Raw genomic sequence first — 16,209 nt, forward strand, 5'->3', positions numbered from 1 at the left:
GAAAATAACCCTTATTTTCATAAAAATGTTTTTTTAAAAATGTACATAGCAGATGTATTCATTCACAATAGCTAAAAACTTGAGTCTAACCAAATATTCCTCAATAGGCAAAAGGATAAAAAACGATTGATATATACAAAACCATGAATGAATCTCAAAATCATTTTTTAAAAATGTAATCTGACATATAGTGACCAAAAAGCATATCAGTAGATGCCTGGGGCCAGGTGTGGAGAAATAACATACGGCAGAGAGACCTAGGGGGGCTTTTGAGGGTAACAGGTATATTCTGTCTTGATCGTGGCAGTGGTTTTCCGAGTGCGTTCATCTGTCAGAGCTCACTGAATTACATTTTAAATTGATAAAGTTTATTGTACGTAAATCATAGCTCAATAAAGTTGATTTTTGAAATATTCGTAGGAGGGAAGGAATGCAGAATGTGACAAAACAATCTAACTACATTACAAATGTATGAAACAACCTCACTGAAAGGGATGGGGGGAAAAGTGCTGATTTAAGTAACTTTGAAAATGAGTGTACTTAATAAGACTAAAGGTAAAAGAAACTGACATACCAACTAGCACTGCAGTCTAGTCGGTAAAGTTATTTCTCACAAGGGTATGGGTTAATATTTCTACTACTGCTATACATGTATACCAGAATTGAACATTTAAATAAATGAATGACGGTTGGAGCTGGCTTTCTCACTGTTGGAATGGAAGGTTACAGGTAAGCTAGGATAAAAGGCTAGAATGATCTACGTGATAATGGATTAAAGCTGGTGACATCAGTAGGAATTCATGTTTAGCTTAATGTAATTACAGACGGTTACACATAGAAATACTCATAGATATGTGCATGTATATGGCTAGTGTACACACATATATTTTCTTGCTCTATCAGCTGAGAGGAACTAGAAGGAATGACGCTCGGTATAGTGTCCAGATTTTGGTTTCTAATATTCTCCAATAAAAGGAACCAGGATTCTATGAAATGATTAATCCTATGGCTGTAGCAGAAGATATCCATGATAAGCCTGGAGCGTCTTGTAATGGCGGAAAGTGAGGAAGTGCTAAAATAAACAAACAAACAAAAGCCTACACTGAAGGGGGTACGTCAAAGGGACACAAGAGCCAACTGAAAGGGCTCCCAAGCACCAGAGGTGGGACATTTTGAGTAACATAGAGTTATTTCTTTTTTCTTTTGGTCACGTCACCTGGCACATGGGTTCTTAGTTCCCTGACCAGGGATCAAACCCACACCCCCTGCATTGGAAGCACGGAGTCTTAACCACTAGACAGGCAGGGAAGTCCCTAGAGTTACACTTTAATCCGATGTATAAAATAATGAGTCCATACAGATATAAATACAAATAATTGAATAAATAAATAAATGGGGATGAATAGACAACCTTCCCGTGTAGAAGAATTTCAAATAATTTATGTAGATACTTTGCCCTCAAGGGGATGCAGCATAACTCTCCTTAAGTGTGAGCTGCACATGATGACTCCCTCTCAGAGAGTCCAGTATCAAAAGAGGAGAAAAAGAGTAACTTTAAAAAGAAAACCGACAACACTACCTCAGCCAGGTGATCAAACTTCACATCAATGTGGTTAAGTCACACTCATAGTATGAAGCCGTGATATGATGAGAATGGCATTTTACCTCTGTGATTTTCCTCCCCAAAACCCACAGCCCCAGTCTAATCATGAGAAAAACATCAGACACATTCCAGTTGAGGGATCTTCTATAAAACACCTGACCAATGCTCCTCAAAATTGTCAAGGTCATTGGGACTCCAGTAGTTAAGAATCCACCTTCCAATGCAGGGGACACGGGTTCAGTCCCTGGTCTGGGAACTAACATCCCACATGCCGCAGGGCAACTAAGGCCGCATACTCTGGAGCCCATGTGCCACAACTAGAGAGAAGCCCGCGCACCGCAAGGAAGAGCCCGCGTGCCAACTATGAAAAATCCCGCGTGCTGCAACTAAGACCCGATGCAGCCAAATAAATAAATTTTTTAAAAAAACTGTCAAGGTCATCAAAACAAGGAACATCTGAGAAACTGCCACAGCCAAGAGGAGCCTCGGGAGATATGGTGACTAAATGTGATGTGGTGTCCTGAAGGGGATCCTGGACCAGAAAAAGGACATTAAGTAAAAATTAGGGAAGTCTGAATTAAGTATGGAACTTTAGTTAAAAGTAATTTATTACTATCAGTTCATCAGTCATAACAAATGTACCCTAAAAATGTAAGATGTTATTAGTAGAGACATCTGCTAGGTGTAGGGGATATGTATGAGAATTCTGTACTGTCTTCCCCATTTTTTCATAAATCTGAGACTGTTGAAAAACAAAACGTTTATTTTTAAAAACTTCCCAGAAAACTATTAAAATGATAAGAGGGACACTACATCATAATAAGAGAACACGCCGTCAGAAAGATAAACATGAAGTTTTGTGATCATGTACATAACTCTGAAACACACACAGCAAAATCCCACCCAGCTGCAGGGAAATATTGACATGATCCAAACGCAAGTGGGTGACTACACTGCATCTCAAGCAGAAACAGAGACAGTGGGCAGATGGAGTGACCTGAATGCTCGTGCCGAACTCTCTGGAAATGAGCTAGCTGAAGCCAGATGGGGTCTGCACCTGAACTCAATTTCCTTGGGAACTAATGGCTTTCTCATGGCCTGCCATGAGCGGGGGTCAGTGACAAGCTCTCCAGGTGCCTGGCCGCTAACACTGCTGACGGCACTGCCCCAAATCCAGACAGCCTGGCATCCAGCTACCTGTTTGTTTCCCCACCAAAAAGCTGCTTTCCCTCCTTCGCCTGATAACTGGGGAGGCCATGGCTGGAGGAGGTCCGTCCACTGGAGAGGAAGACACTCGCTGCAGGCCAGGAGCAGCTCACCCACAGGCCTCTCTCTCTGGTTCATGGAGGGGAACCCTTGCCTTTTCTCCTGTTGATGCACCTTGACCTCTGTAAGTTTTCTCAGTGAAGCCTATTCCTGAATCCGTGTCTTCTAGCGGTGCTGTGGATTCATCCCACACCCTGGTGATGACAGGTGGAAACCCAGATAGGGACCCACCTGGTCTGACAGTATGGAATCTACAGGGGATTCACCTTGCAGGGCAGTCACCAAGACCAAAAGTCAGTACATAGAGAACAAACTAATAAAATAGATAAGACTAGTCAAGAAAAGCAGAGAAAAGACACAAAAATATATCAAGAACGAAAATGAGATCATAGTTTGAGATATTAACAATAAATTTATACCACGAAATTTTAAAGTTAGATGGGATGGATTTTTTCTGAAATATAAAAAAATTTAAATTGACTCAGTGATGGATAGGAAACATGAGTAAATCAACAACCTTTTAAAAAATTCAATCATTGCTCAAGTCTGCCCCACACTCATCCACCCACCAGACATCAGGCCCAGATGGGCTTATAAATTATTTTATCCAAACCCTTCAAGGAACAGATAAATAATCCATCTCTTATTAAACTGCTTCAGACACAAGAAAAAAACATCTACCCAACTAATTTTAAGCGCTAATTGATAAGGTAGTTCTATGCCCAAAATGCATGATTATAGAAAAGTAAATTTTACAGAAATCTCAGTTATATTCATAGATGCAAAATCTTAAATAAGATATTTACCTTTTTATCCCTTCCTGTACCTTACCTTATCACCCCAAGAGTCTTCCCTAGAAAGGCTCCTACTAGCTGGGTGGCGGGATCGGTAACATCTGGTCCCAAGGTCGGGTGCTGGGAATAAGAAAAGCACGAGAAGATCTTTGATCTTTAGTTTGTTCCTAAATTTCCCTGTTGTGCTAATAACTCATTCACCTTCTTCCTGGACCTGTTCTTATAGCAAGAGACCCCCGTATTAACATTAAATGAACCTTTCTGAGCCATACAGACAGATGACATCACCAGTGTGTACTTTTGCTTTCTCTATGAATTTTTCCTCTGAAAGCAGGAGATTTCAGTTCATCATGCCGAATTCAAAGTATTGGCCTTGTACTTCATAAAGAGACGGTATGTGGTCTATAAACCTATAAAGGTAGGTTTTAGGGACTTGGTCAAGCACCATTTAAAATGTATTGCTTTGCCATGTGTCCTCGAGAGATAGTATTTATTTGACGAAGATAATTCCCTCCCATAGAAGGGCAGCTGAGAAGTGTAGGGAAGGGAAACCCGGCTGAGCTGGGTGACGTATTCACCGGTAACTTTATAAAGTTTGTGTATGTGCAGAAACTCTCCTAGAAGATAAGCTCACAGCTTGAGACTCTGAAAGTCAGCCACCCAAATATAAATTTGTTGAATATGCTATATATGTATTCTAGTCTGATAAACGTGTTTACCTATGTCCTTTTAGGCTTATTAGGACTGCTGTTGCCTAGAAGGTCGAATTTTTGGGTGGCTAAGGATACCTGGAAATAAGAGGACAGAGTACCTGGAAGGGGATTTTCTGGCCCTGAAGAACCAAGAGAGAATGAAGAACTTTGCTAAAACCTCCGTGTTGCCTCACTATGTTTTCTGAACTAAGTAGACTAAAACCAGAAACCACGAACTGTGTCCTAAACTGTGAAACTGCAACCCTCCTGGGGGCTTATCATCATCTTGCAACCCATTGATCAAGACCCCGACATCCCTATTTGAGGACACGAGGTAGACTTGTCTGCACTAGAGTTCTAACCGCGGTCCTAATCCACGCAGCCCCAGCCCAGCTTTAGACAAATAATTTCCAATAATGCCTCTCTTTATATGTGTGTTGCGTTTTACTTATTTACTTTGGCAAGGCAGGCTGAGATCTCAGCAACTCTGGACTAACAGAGAGATGAAAAAATCTGAACCAAATGGAGCAATAGTGGTGGAAAATGGTCTAGCTTCGAGGTTGGCTCGGAAAAGTCACTTAGTCCAGGCACATTTTCCCAAAACCAAAGGATATAAACGCTGTGATAGCAGGGCTTTTTTTCTCCTCTTTCCTTCACTGCTGCATCCTCAAAGTCTAGAACTGTTCCTGACACACAGTAGTCATTTGTTAATGTTTGTTACATGAATTAAAGTTCTAATTCTGGAAGCAAACAAGACTGGGGTGTCCAATGAGATGTGTGAGAACAACACTGATGAAAGAGTGCTGTAGGCCAATGATTAAGCATCAGACCAATTTGCAGGTTTTCATCAGGGATCTTCTTCATCAGTGGTGGGAATCAACCACTGAATCTCTCCTGTGCCAAGGAAAACCTTGAATCTGCCAGGTTAAAAAACTACATTTAGGGCTTCCCTGGTGGCGCAGTGGTTGAGAGTCCGCCTGCCGGTGCAAGGGACGCGGGTTCGTGCCCCGGTCCGGGAAGATCCCACATGCCGTTGGAGCGGCTGGGCCCGTGAGCCATGGCCGCTGAGCCTGCGCGTCCGGTGCCTGTGCTCCGCAACGGGAGAGGCCACAGCAGTGAGAGGCCCGCGTACCGAAAAAAAAAAAACAAAAAAAACTACATTTAGACTTAACCTTATGAAATTGTTACATTTCGAGTGTAAACTTTCTAAAATCTCACAAATTCTATCAACACCGCTATAATTGTTTTTTAAAAGCCAGATTGACCTCAGACATCTCCACATTGTTAACTGTCATTAAGACAGTGACAGCAATGAGGCAATGTCTAGAGCAGTGTTTCTCGACTTCAGCACTATGGGCATTTGGGGCCAATGGGGAGGGGGTGTCCTGTACATCCTGGGATGTTTAGCAGCGCACCTGGTCTCTACCCTCTAGATATCAGGAACATTGCCTCCCAATTATAACAACCAAAACTGTCTCCAAACATTGTCAAGTGTCCCCAGGGGTAGGGGGAGGGTACTCGTCCCCTGTAGGGAACCACTGGTCTATAGATTTGAGAACAAAAATGATACCATCAACCAAGTTGCCACTTAATATGTGAAGGCAACTGCCATTTTCAGACTCCAAGTCATATAAAGGATACCACTCTTGAAAGAAAAAGAAAATGACTTAAGGATATATTACAGGCAACTGAGTCATGAACCAAAATTGAATATCAAGCATAGAAAAAAGAAAAGGGAGGCTGTGAGTCATAAAACTAATAAAAACGACCTTCATTTTCACTATAATGAGTCTAAGTGTGGATTTATTTTTATTTGTTTTGTGTAGGATTCAGAATTCCAAACATTTTCAATTTGAAGATTCACGTCTTTCATTAATTGTGGAAAATTCTCAGCTAATATCTCTTCAACTATCGCTTCTTCACCACCACTTCTTTCTCCTGGACACACAGACTACATCTCTCAGCCTTGCTTGCCATTAGGTGCTGGTATATGACTGGGCTCTGGCCAAAGGAACAAAATCTCCTACAGGCAATCCTCTCTCCTCTGCCTACAGGCTGGAAGCAAAATACGTAAAGACCCTAAAGGACAGCAAAATCACAAGACAAAGAGAGTCTGTGTACTCTTTTTTTTTTAATTTACCATCTTTTTTTAAATTATTATTTTACATGAAAGACTTCATTTATTTATTCTGGCCACACCACACAGCATGTGGGATCTTAGTTCCCCAACCAGGGATCAAACCCATGCCCCCCACATTGGAAGCACAGAGTCTTAACCACTGGACCACCAGCGAAGTCCTCAAAATAAACTTCTATTACTTTAAGCCAACAACTTTTGAGGTATGTTTATTAGAGCAGCAAGCATCATCTTAAATGATAAAACAAGGAATAGAGACAGTAAGGGATCCAACGCAGGGGATGGGGCAATGGGAATGTCCAGGGGAATTGCAAAGAGTGTTCCCAGAATTACAGCTGGGCAGTGGCTGAGAGTGCAAACCTGGTCGAGATTAGAAACAGGCACAGAGGGATCCAGGAGGGATGGTGGGGGATTAGTTTGATTATGTGGAAAATTGATTGGTGGGTATTTTGATGTGCAAACAACAAGAAATTCTAAGGAAGCCCCAGAAAAGAAACATCTGAGGAAATGTACTTTGGGAAATTAGAGGTTGACACAGAAATGCAAACATAATAAACTACTTGGCTCATCAGGGAACAATATTTATTTGCATACAGACAATACTGCGCACACTTGGTAGGAATATAACCAAGAAAAGAGAATTCTGTGATGATACATACGTGAAACAAAGTAAGAATGCTAAATTCTTGGCTTCCATAGTGAGAAGCCACCAGGTAATACTGATAAGATACAAAACCAAAAAGTCAAGAAACAGTAATTTAAGTACCTATGTAGAAAAATCAAAGTAACTAGCAAGAGAAAAGAATGTACAGTGGTTACCTCTAGGAAGTAAAAATCTGGGATGGAAAAGGGTAGCTATTTGTCATTATAAATATTATACCACATTTGACTGAAAGTATGTACATATATCACTTTGATAAACATGAATATATATATTTTTAAAAATCTGCTTACATCAGGCATTTCTAACCTTCAGCCTGGCTGTACCACACTTTTTAAATGGCTTATAATCAGGACAGAGATAAATTTACCTTGATGGCAGGGAATAAAAATCAATGTGCCCTCACATTGCCTTTCGCATAGTCAAATGATTCTTGAGGACTTTTTATTCTTTCCTTAAAAAGGAAATACTGCCAATATAATAAAAAGGGATTATTGGCTAAATGTTGGCTAAAATCATTTAAGATGGGATTTAGAGTCTAACAGCATGCATTCTTGTCAGGGAAATAATGCTTCAGTTATAATATAAAGCAACTAGATGGGTCTGTGATGCAACAATGTGATGCTTATTTCAGCCTATATTTTGAGGTATGAGAAACCTCTTTCTATAAGGACCTCTTCAGTGGGCACATTTTAGCTGATGCCAAATCCACATCTATAGTGAAAACCATAAATAATCGACACACACCTCATCCCACGTGTGAAGAGAGTAGAGGAAGCATGAACAGGAGAGTCAGAAGCATGGCAAGAATATACCCCCTATTTCCAAAAGATGCCCAAACAAAAGTATTCTATTCTCTTCCACTGTCAGACTATGGATTTGACTTTGTGGCCAGATTGTCAGCTGAGAAAACATGGCAATGAAGAGCCTATGGCAGAGAAAGGGGAGAATAGAAAAATCAGAATTAGTAGGGCTTTGATGGTATCTTCAGCCAGTCCTGCCCTGACTGAATGCTCCCCTATACCGTTCTTTCCTCCTTGGCTGTCCATCCTCTTCCCCCTCTTACAGCCTCCTCCCAGCTCCAATCCTCCGGCAAGGGAGCTCTGAGAAGGCTAAAGGTCATTCTGGACTCCTTCCTTCTCCCTCCTTCCTCTACCTATAGAGAGCTCCTGGAAGAAAATTTTGTGACTCTTACGTGAAGGTGAATACCTTCATTGCTTTCAACGAACAGTTGACCCCAGGCAATGCTTGGCAAATGCTTAATGCTGATTTTGAAACTGCACTGTGCTGGCACCCAAGCTAAGCAAAGTCAGTGGGGAGAGACAGAGAGATTTCACCAGCCTTTCATGAGGTGCTGACTGTGCTTTGCATGGGTTACCTCAAGGTCAAGAAGAAAATAGCAGCATTCCATCCCAGCCTGAGCCAGCACACCCTGGGAGAGAGATGTCGTCACCTGCCAGACAGGTGTTTGCCCATCAGATATTTGTCCCCGCTGAAACCTGAGAAGCTGCATTAATCCAGAGACACTGGAGAGCTGGCCTTCTGCTTGGGTTGTTTGTGTTTCTGTTGGCATTGTTGTTGCTGATTTTCTTCTTTTAATCTATAACAGTGAGTTAGTAAAAGGAGTGTGAGGACACCACACAGAGGGAGATTCTGTGAAATCTTGGGGGGCGGGGGTAGGAGAAATGATTGGAAGGAAGAGTGGAAATAGCTGACCCTGAGGGAAGAGGACAAGTCCCAGACAGGGAAGAGCCTTCCTATAGGATCTATTCAATTTGCCTGCCCGGACACCTCTCCCCTCTTTTGGGGGAAGCATGGCAGAATGGAGAAGAGCACGGGCTCTGGAGCCAGGCAGGCTGAGGTGGGATTTGGGCTCCCTACTTACTAGCTGTGTGGCTTTAGGCAAGTTATTAAATCTTGGGGCCTCAGGTGCTTCATCTGTAAAATGGAGTACATTTTACAGATGAAGTACCTGTGTGGTTGAAAGGATTTAATGAACTAATACCTGTAAATGCTTAGAATGCTGCCTGGTAGTGTAATGGTAGGTAATCAAATATTGGCTTTTCTTTTCAAGTCTACGTATTAATTTTATTACACAGAAAAATAAATACAAGATTCAAAAACTGAAATCCATTTCACCTGGTAATTAAAATATCATTCTAAAAGGAAGGCAGTTTCCTAAGATTGAAAGTCACCAAGTAAAATGAAGTTGTCTAATAAAATTCATCATTCTCAGATTCCTACTGAGGGAAAGAAGAAATTCTTTTCTCTGTGATGTTACTTTCCTAAGTGACTTCTTCTAACTTAAAAAAAAAGAGGGGGGGAAGGGAGCAATTTTCCATGAGTTTTGATTATACAAATGCCACAAACAGCTTCTGAGGCTGAAGCTATGACAATGAGCTTCCATGTCACAAAGAGGAAGAGAAGTAAGTGGAAGAGAACAGTGCAGAGGAAACACAGTGACACTGCATTACAGTAGGCATTTACATCTGCTATCCTCATCCAATGTAAGGTCAACAACTTCTGCAGGTGACGCCCAAGTCTGCTGGGGAGTCGCAGCAGTCCATGCATGACTGTGTTTGCCGGGTGCTAACATACTGCATGCCAGAGCCGTGCTTCCATGAAGAAACACTCTGAGTCACACCTCCTTGAGGATGAACCCACCTTGCATGTTGCTGGACTCTCACGATCTCCACTTCACTATGTGAAGAGGCGGTATTAATTTCTTCATTGAGTGGTGCAATGAAGGGGAGAGGTTCTGTCACTTGCTAGGAATCTTGGCTCCAAATGACCTGGTATCTCTGCAGCGATCCCTGAAACCTCTTCAGCATCGTCCGATGAGCTCGTGCTTGAGTCACAAGTCAGGTCACTATCACTGGTACTACTGTCCTGCAACAGGTTATATTTCTTTCGTGCAGCAGCCTCCCGTTTCTGCCTCAGTAGCCTGATTCTCTCCTTGTGCTTTTGGGTCCGATGACCTTTAACCTTGGCAACTGGGCCATTCTGTTTATCACTGGATTGTCCGGTTTTCTTGGCAGCCATGGTGGATGTTTCACTTTCAGATCAGGACCGGTGAGACTTGCGCCCAACTGTGGCACCAGACACTCCGGAAGGATCTCCTTCTACCGCTGTTTCTGGCTGGGAGGGTTCATTCTCCTCTGCAGAAGACAGTGTATCTGAATCGGCCAGGTGACCAGTAGAGGAAGTGGAAAGCATGCAGTGGTTAGAGGAGTCTCCCTCATAGACTCGGCCAGTTGTCGGTTTGTCACCCTCCGTGGATGCTGAGACTCCAAAGAGTCCCTTCTCAGTTCCATCAACAAGCAGGGCATTGAAGAAAGAACTGTAGAATCCACCACACCATCTTTCAGAAACTGAGATTCCAGTTCCACAGATCCCTCTTCCTCCTTAGCTGACTCTTGTTCAGATGTTTTTGGTGGGACTTCAGACACAATGAGTTCTTCAACTTTTCCCACTGCTTCCTCCATCTTCATGTCAGACTTTCAAGTTAAATCATGGAGCAGAGTCTAGGAAACTACGTCAAAGATGCAACGGGAAAGCAACCCCTCCTGAAGCCTTCCCGAATGAAGCTCGTGGTGTTTGAATCCTTGAGTCACTCCAGGAGGGAGTCCACTCCCTTCTCTCCCCACCTTTTCGCAGATGCCAACAGCTCGGCTCAGGGAGATTTGACTGTGCTTCTCTCATGCAGTGGTATCAACATCCCATTCAAGTTTCTGGATGAACCTTGCACCCCTTGCAGACAGATCGCCACCTCCAAATACTGGCTTTTTCTAATGGCTTCCTAAGACTCTTTAGGGAGCTACTCTTAGGCTCTGTGTCTGGGATGGAACTGAACTTGCCTCTTCCAGCAGCAGGACTGACCAATTAAAGCACCACCCACTTGAGCATAATAATTACTTCCTAGAATGTGGAGCACCTTTAAGAAATATTACTCATGGGAACATAAAATTGTGCAGCAACTTTGTACAGTTTTGACAGTTTCTTTAAACACTGAACATGCCATGACCATGGACTCAGAAATTGCACTCTTGGACATTTTCTCAGAGAAATGAAAACTTATGTTCACATAAAAACCTGTACATGAACGTTTATAGCAGTTTTATTTGTAAATAGCCCCAAACTGGAAACAACCCATAAGTTCTTCAGTGGGTCAATAAACTGTGGTACCTCCATAACGACTACTACTTAGCGATAAAAGGGGACAAACTATTGATATATGTGACAAATCAGATGATTCTCCAGGGAATTATGCTGAGTGAAAAAGCCAATCACAAAGCTGTACTAGTCTATTTATAGAGCATTATTGAAATGACAGAATTATAGAAATGGAAATTAATGATTTCCAGGGGGTAAGGAGGGGGTGGAGGCAGCAAGGACATGAGTGTGACTATAAAAGGGCAACTTGAGGGGTTTCTGAGGTGATAAAAGTGCCCTGTATTTTAACTGCATCAGTGGTGATAACCTAGTTGTGATATTGTACTACAGTTTTGCAAGATGTTACCACTGGGGGGAACTGGGTGAAGGGTACACAGGATCTGTCTGTATTATTCCAAACAATTGTATGTGAATCTACAATTATCTCAAAATACAACGTTTAATTTAAAAAAACCTCCCCCAGGTGATTTTAACATGTAGCCAAGTTTGCAAACAACTTTCCTGGGTCTTCAGCTTGCAGATGGCAGATCGTGGGACTTCTCAGCCTCCATAATCACATAAGCCAATTCCTTAAAATAGATGTCTTATAATGTGTGTATATACATGCACATATATAATGTCATATATATATATATATATACACACACAGACACACATCTTACTGGTATTGGTTCTGCTTCTCTGGATAAGTCTGGCTAATATACTCTATTTACTACCATCTCAACTTTTTGTGCTCTCGATGTCATGTTTTTATCTTACATATATTTCAGTCCCACAAGGAATTATTTTCATTGTCTTATAAGCAAATATTCATTTATATATACTTACATGTATACTCACATATTTTATTGCTATTTATTTCTTCCTTAATTTCCACACTTCCTGGAAAGCATTAAGACAACTTTTAGCTTTTCTTTCAATGCAATCCTGCTAGTGACAAATTCTTCTAGTCTTTGCTCATTTGAAATGTCTATTTTTCCTTCATTTTTGAAGGGTATTTTTCCTGCATACGTAATTCCACGTAGGTCACTGATTTCTTTCAGCACTTTAACATGTTATTTCATTGTCTTTTGACTTGAATTGTTTGGATTGAAAAATCACCTGCTCCTTTGAAGTATACGTATCATTTTTCTCTGTCTCTTTTAAGATTTCATCTATCTTTGGACTTCAACAGTTTCACTGTTTGAGACCCAGGTGTGGATTTCTTTTATTCACAACTCTTTGGATTTGTTGCACTCATCAGATCTGTGATTTGAGTCTTTAATCAATTTTGGGAACATCTCTGCTAACATATCTTCAAATACTGCTTCTGCCATATTCTCTCTCTCCTCTCCATCTGGTTATCAAATGACATGTTAACCTCTTCTCCATGTTCCATATGTTCCTTACACCTTTTTTTCCTATTTTCTATCCTTTTGCTTCTGTCAAGGTTTTGGTCTGTATATTTTCTATTGATTTACCTTCCATTTCTGTAGATCTCTTTTTAGATATATCTAATCTGCTTTTAAACTCACTGATGACTTTCTACTGGTTATAGTATTTTTAAATTCTAGGTTCTTTTATAAGTTCCAGTTCTCTGGTGAAATTTTTGATCTTGTTATTTTTTTTTGAATATATTAATCATGATCATTATAATGATCAATATATGATCTTTCCAATATTTGGGTTATCGGTGGGCTTGCATCTACTGTCTTTGTTCTCCTAGTTTTCAAATACATTGTCCTGTGTCCTGTGTCTTTGCCTGCCTAGTAATTTTTTTACTGCATGCTGGGCATTGTGTGTGAAAAACCGTAGAGACTGCGAATGATATTATCTTACTTCAGTGAAGATTTACTTTTCTTCTGGTGGGCAGGTAGGGTAAGGGGGTGGAGGTGTCATCTTAATCCAGTCAGGGACTGAGAGGATTCAAGACTGCTTTCAGTTTTGGTGAGGGCTGATCTGTTTCCACTTTGCCCCTACTTCCGGGGCATAACCCATCCTAGTCATGTCCTGAATGTTCAGTGTCCTTGTCTTTTGGAGGAGACCCCTGGCTCCATGCCACTCTCCCATAGATGCCCAGACCCTTCAGGGTGTGGCCCTTCACCTGGGCCTGTCCTCTCTGACCATTTTGTTTCCTGGACTTCAATGCCCTTGTCAGAACTATTTGTTTCAGCCCATCCTTCATGAGAAGCTCTCTCTTGGGTAGTTAAGTTAGTTTACTTTGAAAAATGAATATTTCAGTGGCTGAATGTAGTTTATTTTTAAAATATCTATATTTTACTAGAGAACTTTGAACTTCTAACCAAAAAAGACCTATCTTCTGCCTCTACTTTGCTGTGGGATGCTGGGCAAATCACTGTACTATGGGATTGAAAAAAGGGCTAGGTTTCCTCTAGCTCAGGCATTTTATAGCTCCCTGACCCTAATGGTACACACCAAAGGACAGTTCTGTTGTGATAACTAAGATTGGACAGAGCATAAAAGGGTTAGCATCAGCAAACAGATTCATAGTTTTTCAAAGGATTTTTAAAAATTCTATAAATGTTTATTATCTGATAGTTATGGGCACAACTGAAAGTAGAGAGTGAGAGGAGCTTGACCCAATCATGCCTGCTATAGAGGATTAGGTTCTGAAGTCTAAGGCAAAAAATGACTTGTAGGTTGGTAAGTTGTAAAAAAAAAAAAGAAGAAGAAGAAAAGAAAAGAAATCCTTGAAAAACTCTTAAGTAGCCCACAAAGTAGAATAAATATATTCATATCTCGAGCCACACAGAGGACTGACATTCCAACTTTCCATAGGTCCAAAAAAAGTCAGTTTTCCCTTCAACACTAAAAGTATTTCTTCAGTTGACAAAGTATTTGGTTTCTATTTAGAGATCATATCATATTTTTAAATGTTTATTTAAACACTAAAATCACATTGGTGCTGCAAGAAGCGAATGGGAACTGAGATCTGCTAGGAAAGAGTAGATCACATCTTCCAGTGTATATTTTTGGGGCGAGTGGGCATCAGGTCATAAAGGAGGCATGACTGTGACAATTACCAACAGCACTCCCTCCCACCCCACCTGTGTACAATTACGTTCCCATGAGTTAAACATTCATGTTATGTGATTTTATTATAACAGATTATGGGAGAAGTTAGGAAAATATTTGAGGTTAAGTTAAGGGACAAATAATGGTCCACAAATTAAATTAGCCAGGGCATAGAGGTTACTAGCTATGCCACTATTTGTTCAAGAGATGGGGGGAAACCTTAGAGTCACATAATAAGGCTATGAAGAGTTGAAAAAGAAGTAACATATTTTGTGCACCTGTTAGTATGACATATCTTAAACATGCAATCACACTTACATTCTTTTAACAATGAAAAGGTTTTTTACTAACAAGGAAATAGAGAATCTATGAGGGAACCCCGCTCATCTATGTGGACCTATTCTCTTAACCTAAGACGACCCAGCTACAAAGCACACATCTCCCATATGCTGAAAAGCTGTTAAATGTCTTAAATTTAGGGATCCCGATTATTATAAGCTCTCCATGGAGCTTTGCCCTCCACTTGGGCTTAAAGGAACAAATTAATTAATGAAATATGCAATAATAATGGGAGCATTACTTGCTGGCTGTGAAGATTTATGTATACATAAAACCATGATCCAGACGTCATTTTTGTGAAAAGTTCTTTACTTAAGGAAATGAGAGAGTAACCCATCACCTTTATTACACTTCAGGCAAGGGCAGGTGTAATTAAATTGGAAATATGCTCTTGATTGATTTCTAAGCAGCTCTGTCAAAGGGAGCTGTGATTCTGAACACTGATCAACAGTCATACAATCAATAGAGCAATGAAGCAGGGACATGAGCCACCAGGAAGAGACCATCCTGAGAGGGATGATAACCGCTTCTCACTGAATCAGTGGAGGGGAATTTAGACACGTAATTATTGACAAGATCATATCTGAAGGTGACTGTGCTGTTTACACAGTGAATGCTTAAATGGAAGTAATTACACTTCATTGCAAGGCATCGACTGTCACTTCACTAGCCTTCACCCTGGCCCACCTGGACAGATGTGTTTACGCCTTGCTTAGCTTCATCTAAATTAGACTCCATTGTAGGAAACAAGATTTGAAAGCAGCAACGAGAAACAGAAGCAGCTACATTTTGTTATTGACGGGAAATATTAGCACAAATAAAATATAAAAATGTATATCCAGTGACTAATCTCTTGTAGGAACATTTCCATGGATAAACTTCCCACATTCTTTCTTTTAAACAGAGACTACAGCATCTTTCCCAGGAATCTTTGCCTGGGGGATTATGGTTGCTGAATCTATTTCCACATCATCATTTCGCAATAAGAAAGGTCTAAAGAAAGACTCTGAAGGATCACTACAAACCCACCAGGAGTGTCAGGTGGCCTGTATTAGTAGCACTTAATATTGTCGAATGATCATTAAAGTAACGAACTTAAAGCACATGACGGAGGTAAAGGCGTTAAGGAGAAACACACTCCTCTCATTACTTCCTCTTTAATTTTTCATTTATTCATTCTGTTGACCAAAGGTTGGCATGGTTACACTCCATCATACCATGATTGCATTCCACACACACAAAATGTGAATGATACTCTACCACACCCATCTTTTGGGCTCCTACCTTCCCTTTAAACATATATAATAGACTTTTTACTTCAATTAAATTCCACTTTATAAAAGTTCACTCTAACACTTCCCACTTGAAGTGCAGACATAACTGGGGAAGAAAAATTCACACTAGGATGTGGTCAGTTTGGCTCACTCACAGGCCAGCTCCACCTCACTCAGGATTTAGATCCCCACCTCTGCATGATGACAAGTCATGCTACGCACCACGCACTGCAGTAACTGTTAGACATAGAATGT

At 40.9% G+C, this 16,209-nt stretch overlaps 1 pseudogene; it reads right to left on the minus strand.

Moving 5' to 3' along the window:
* Positions 1–9,623: 9,623 nt before the first annotated feature.
* On the minus strand, positions 9,624–10,644 carry LOC112415013 (uncharacterized protein C18orf25 homolog; annotated as a pseudogene).
* Between the last annotated feature and the right edge of the window lie 5,565 nt (positions 10,645–16,209).

The sequence above is a fragment of the Neophocaena asiaeorientalis genome, unplaced genomic scaffold (genome assembly GCF_003031525.2).
Source record: "Neophocaena asiaeorientalis asiaeorientalis breed wild unplaced genomic scaffold, Neophocaena_asiaeorientalis_V1.1 scaffold523, whole genome shotgun sequence".
Lineage (NCBI taxonomy): Eukaryota > Metazoa > Chordata > Mammalia > Artiodactyla > Phocoenidae > Neophocaena > Neophocaena asiaeorientalis.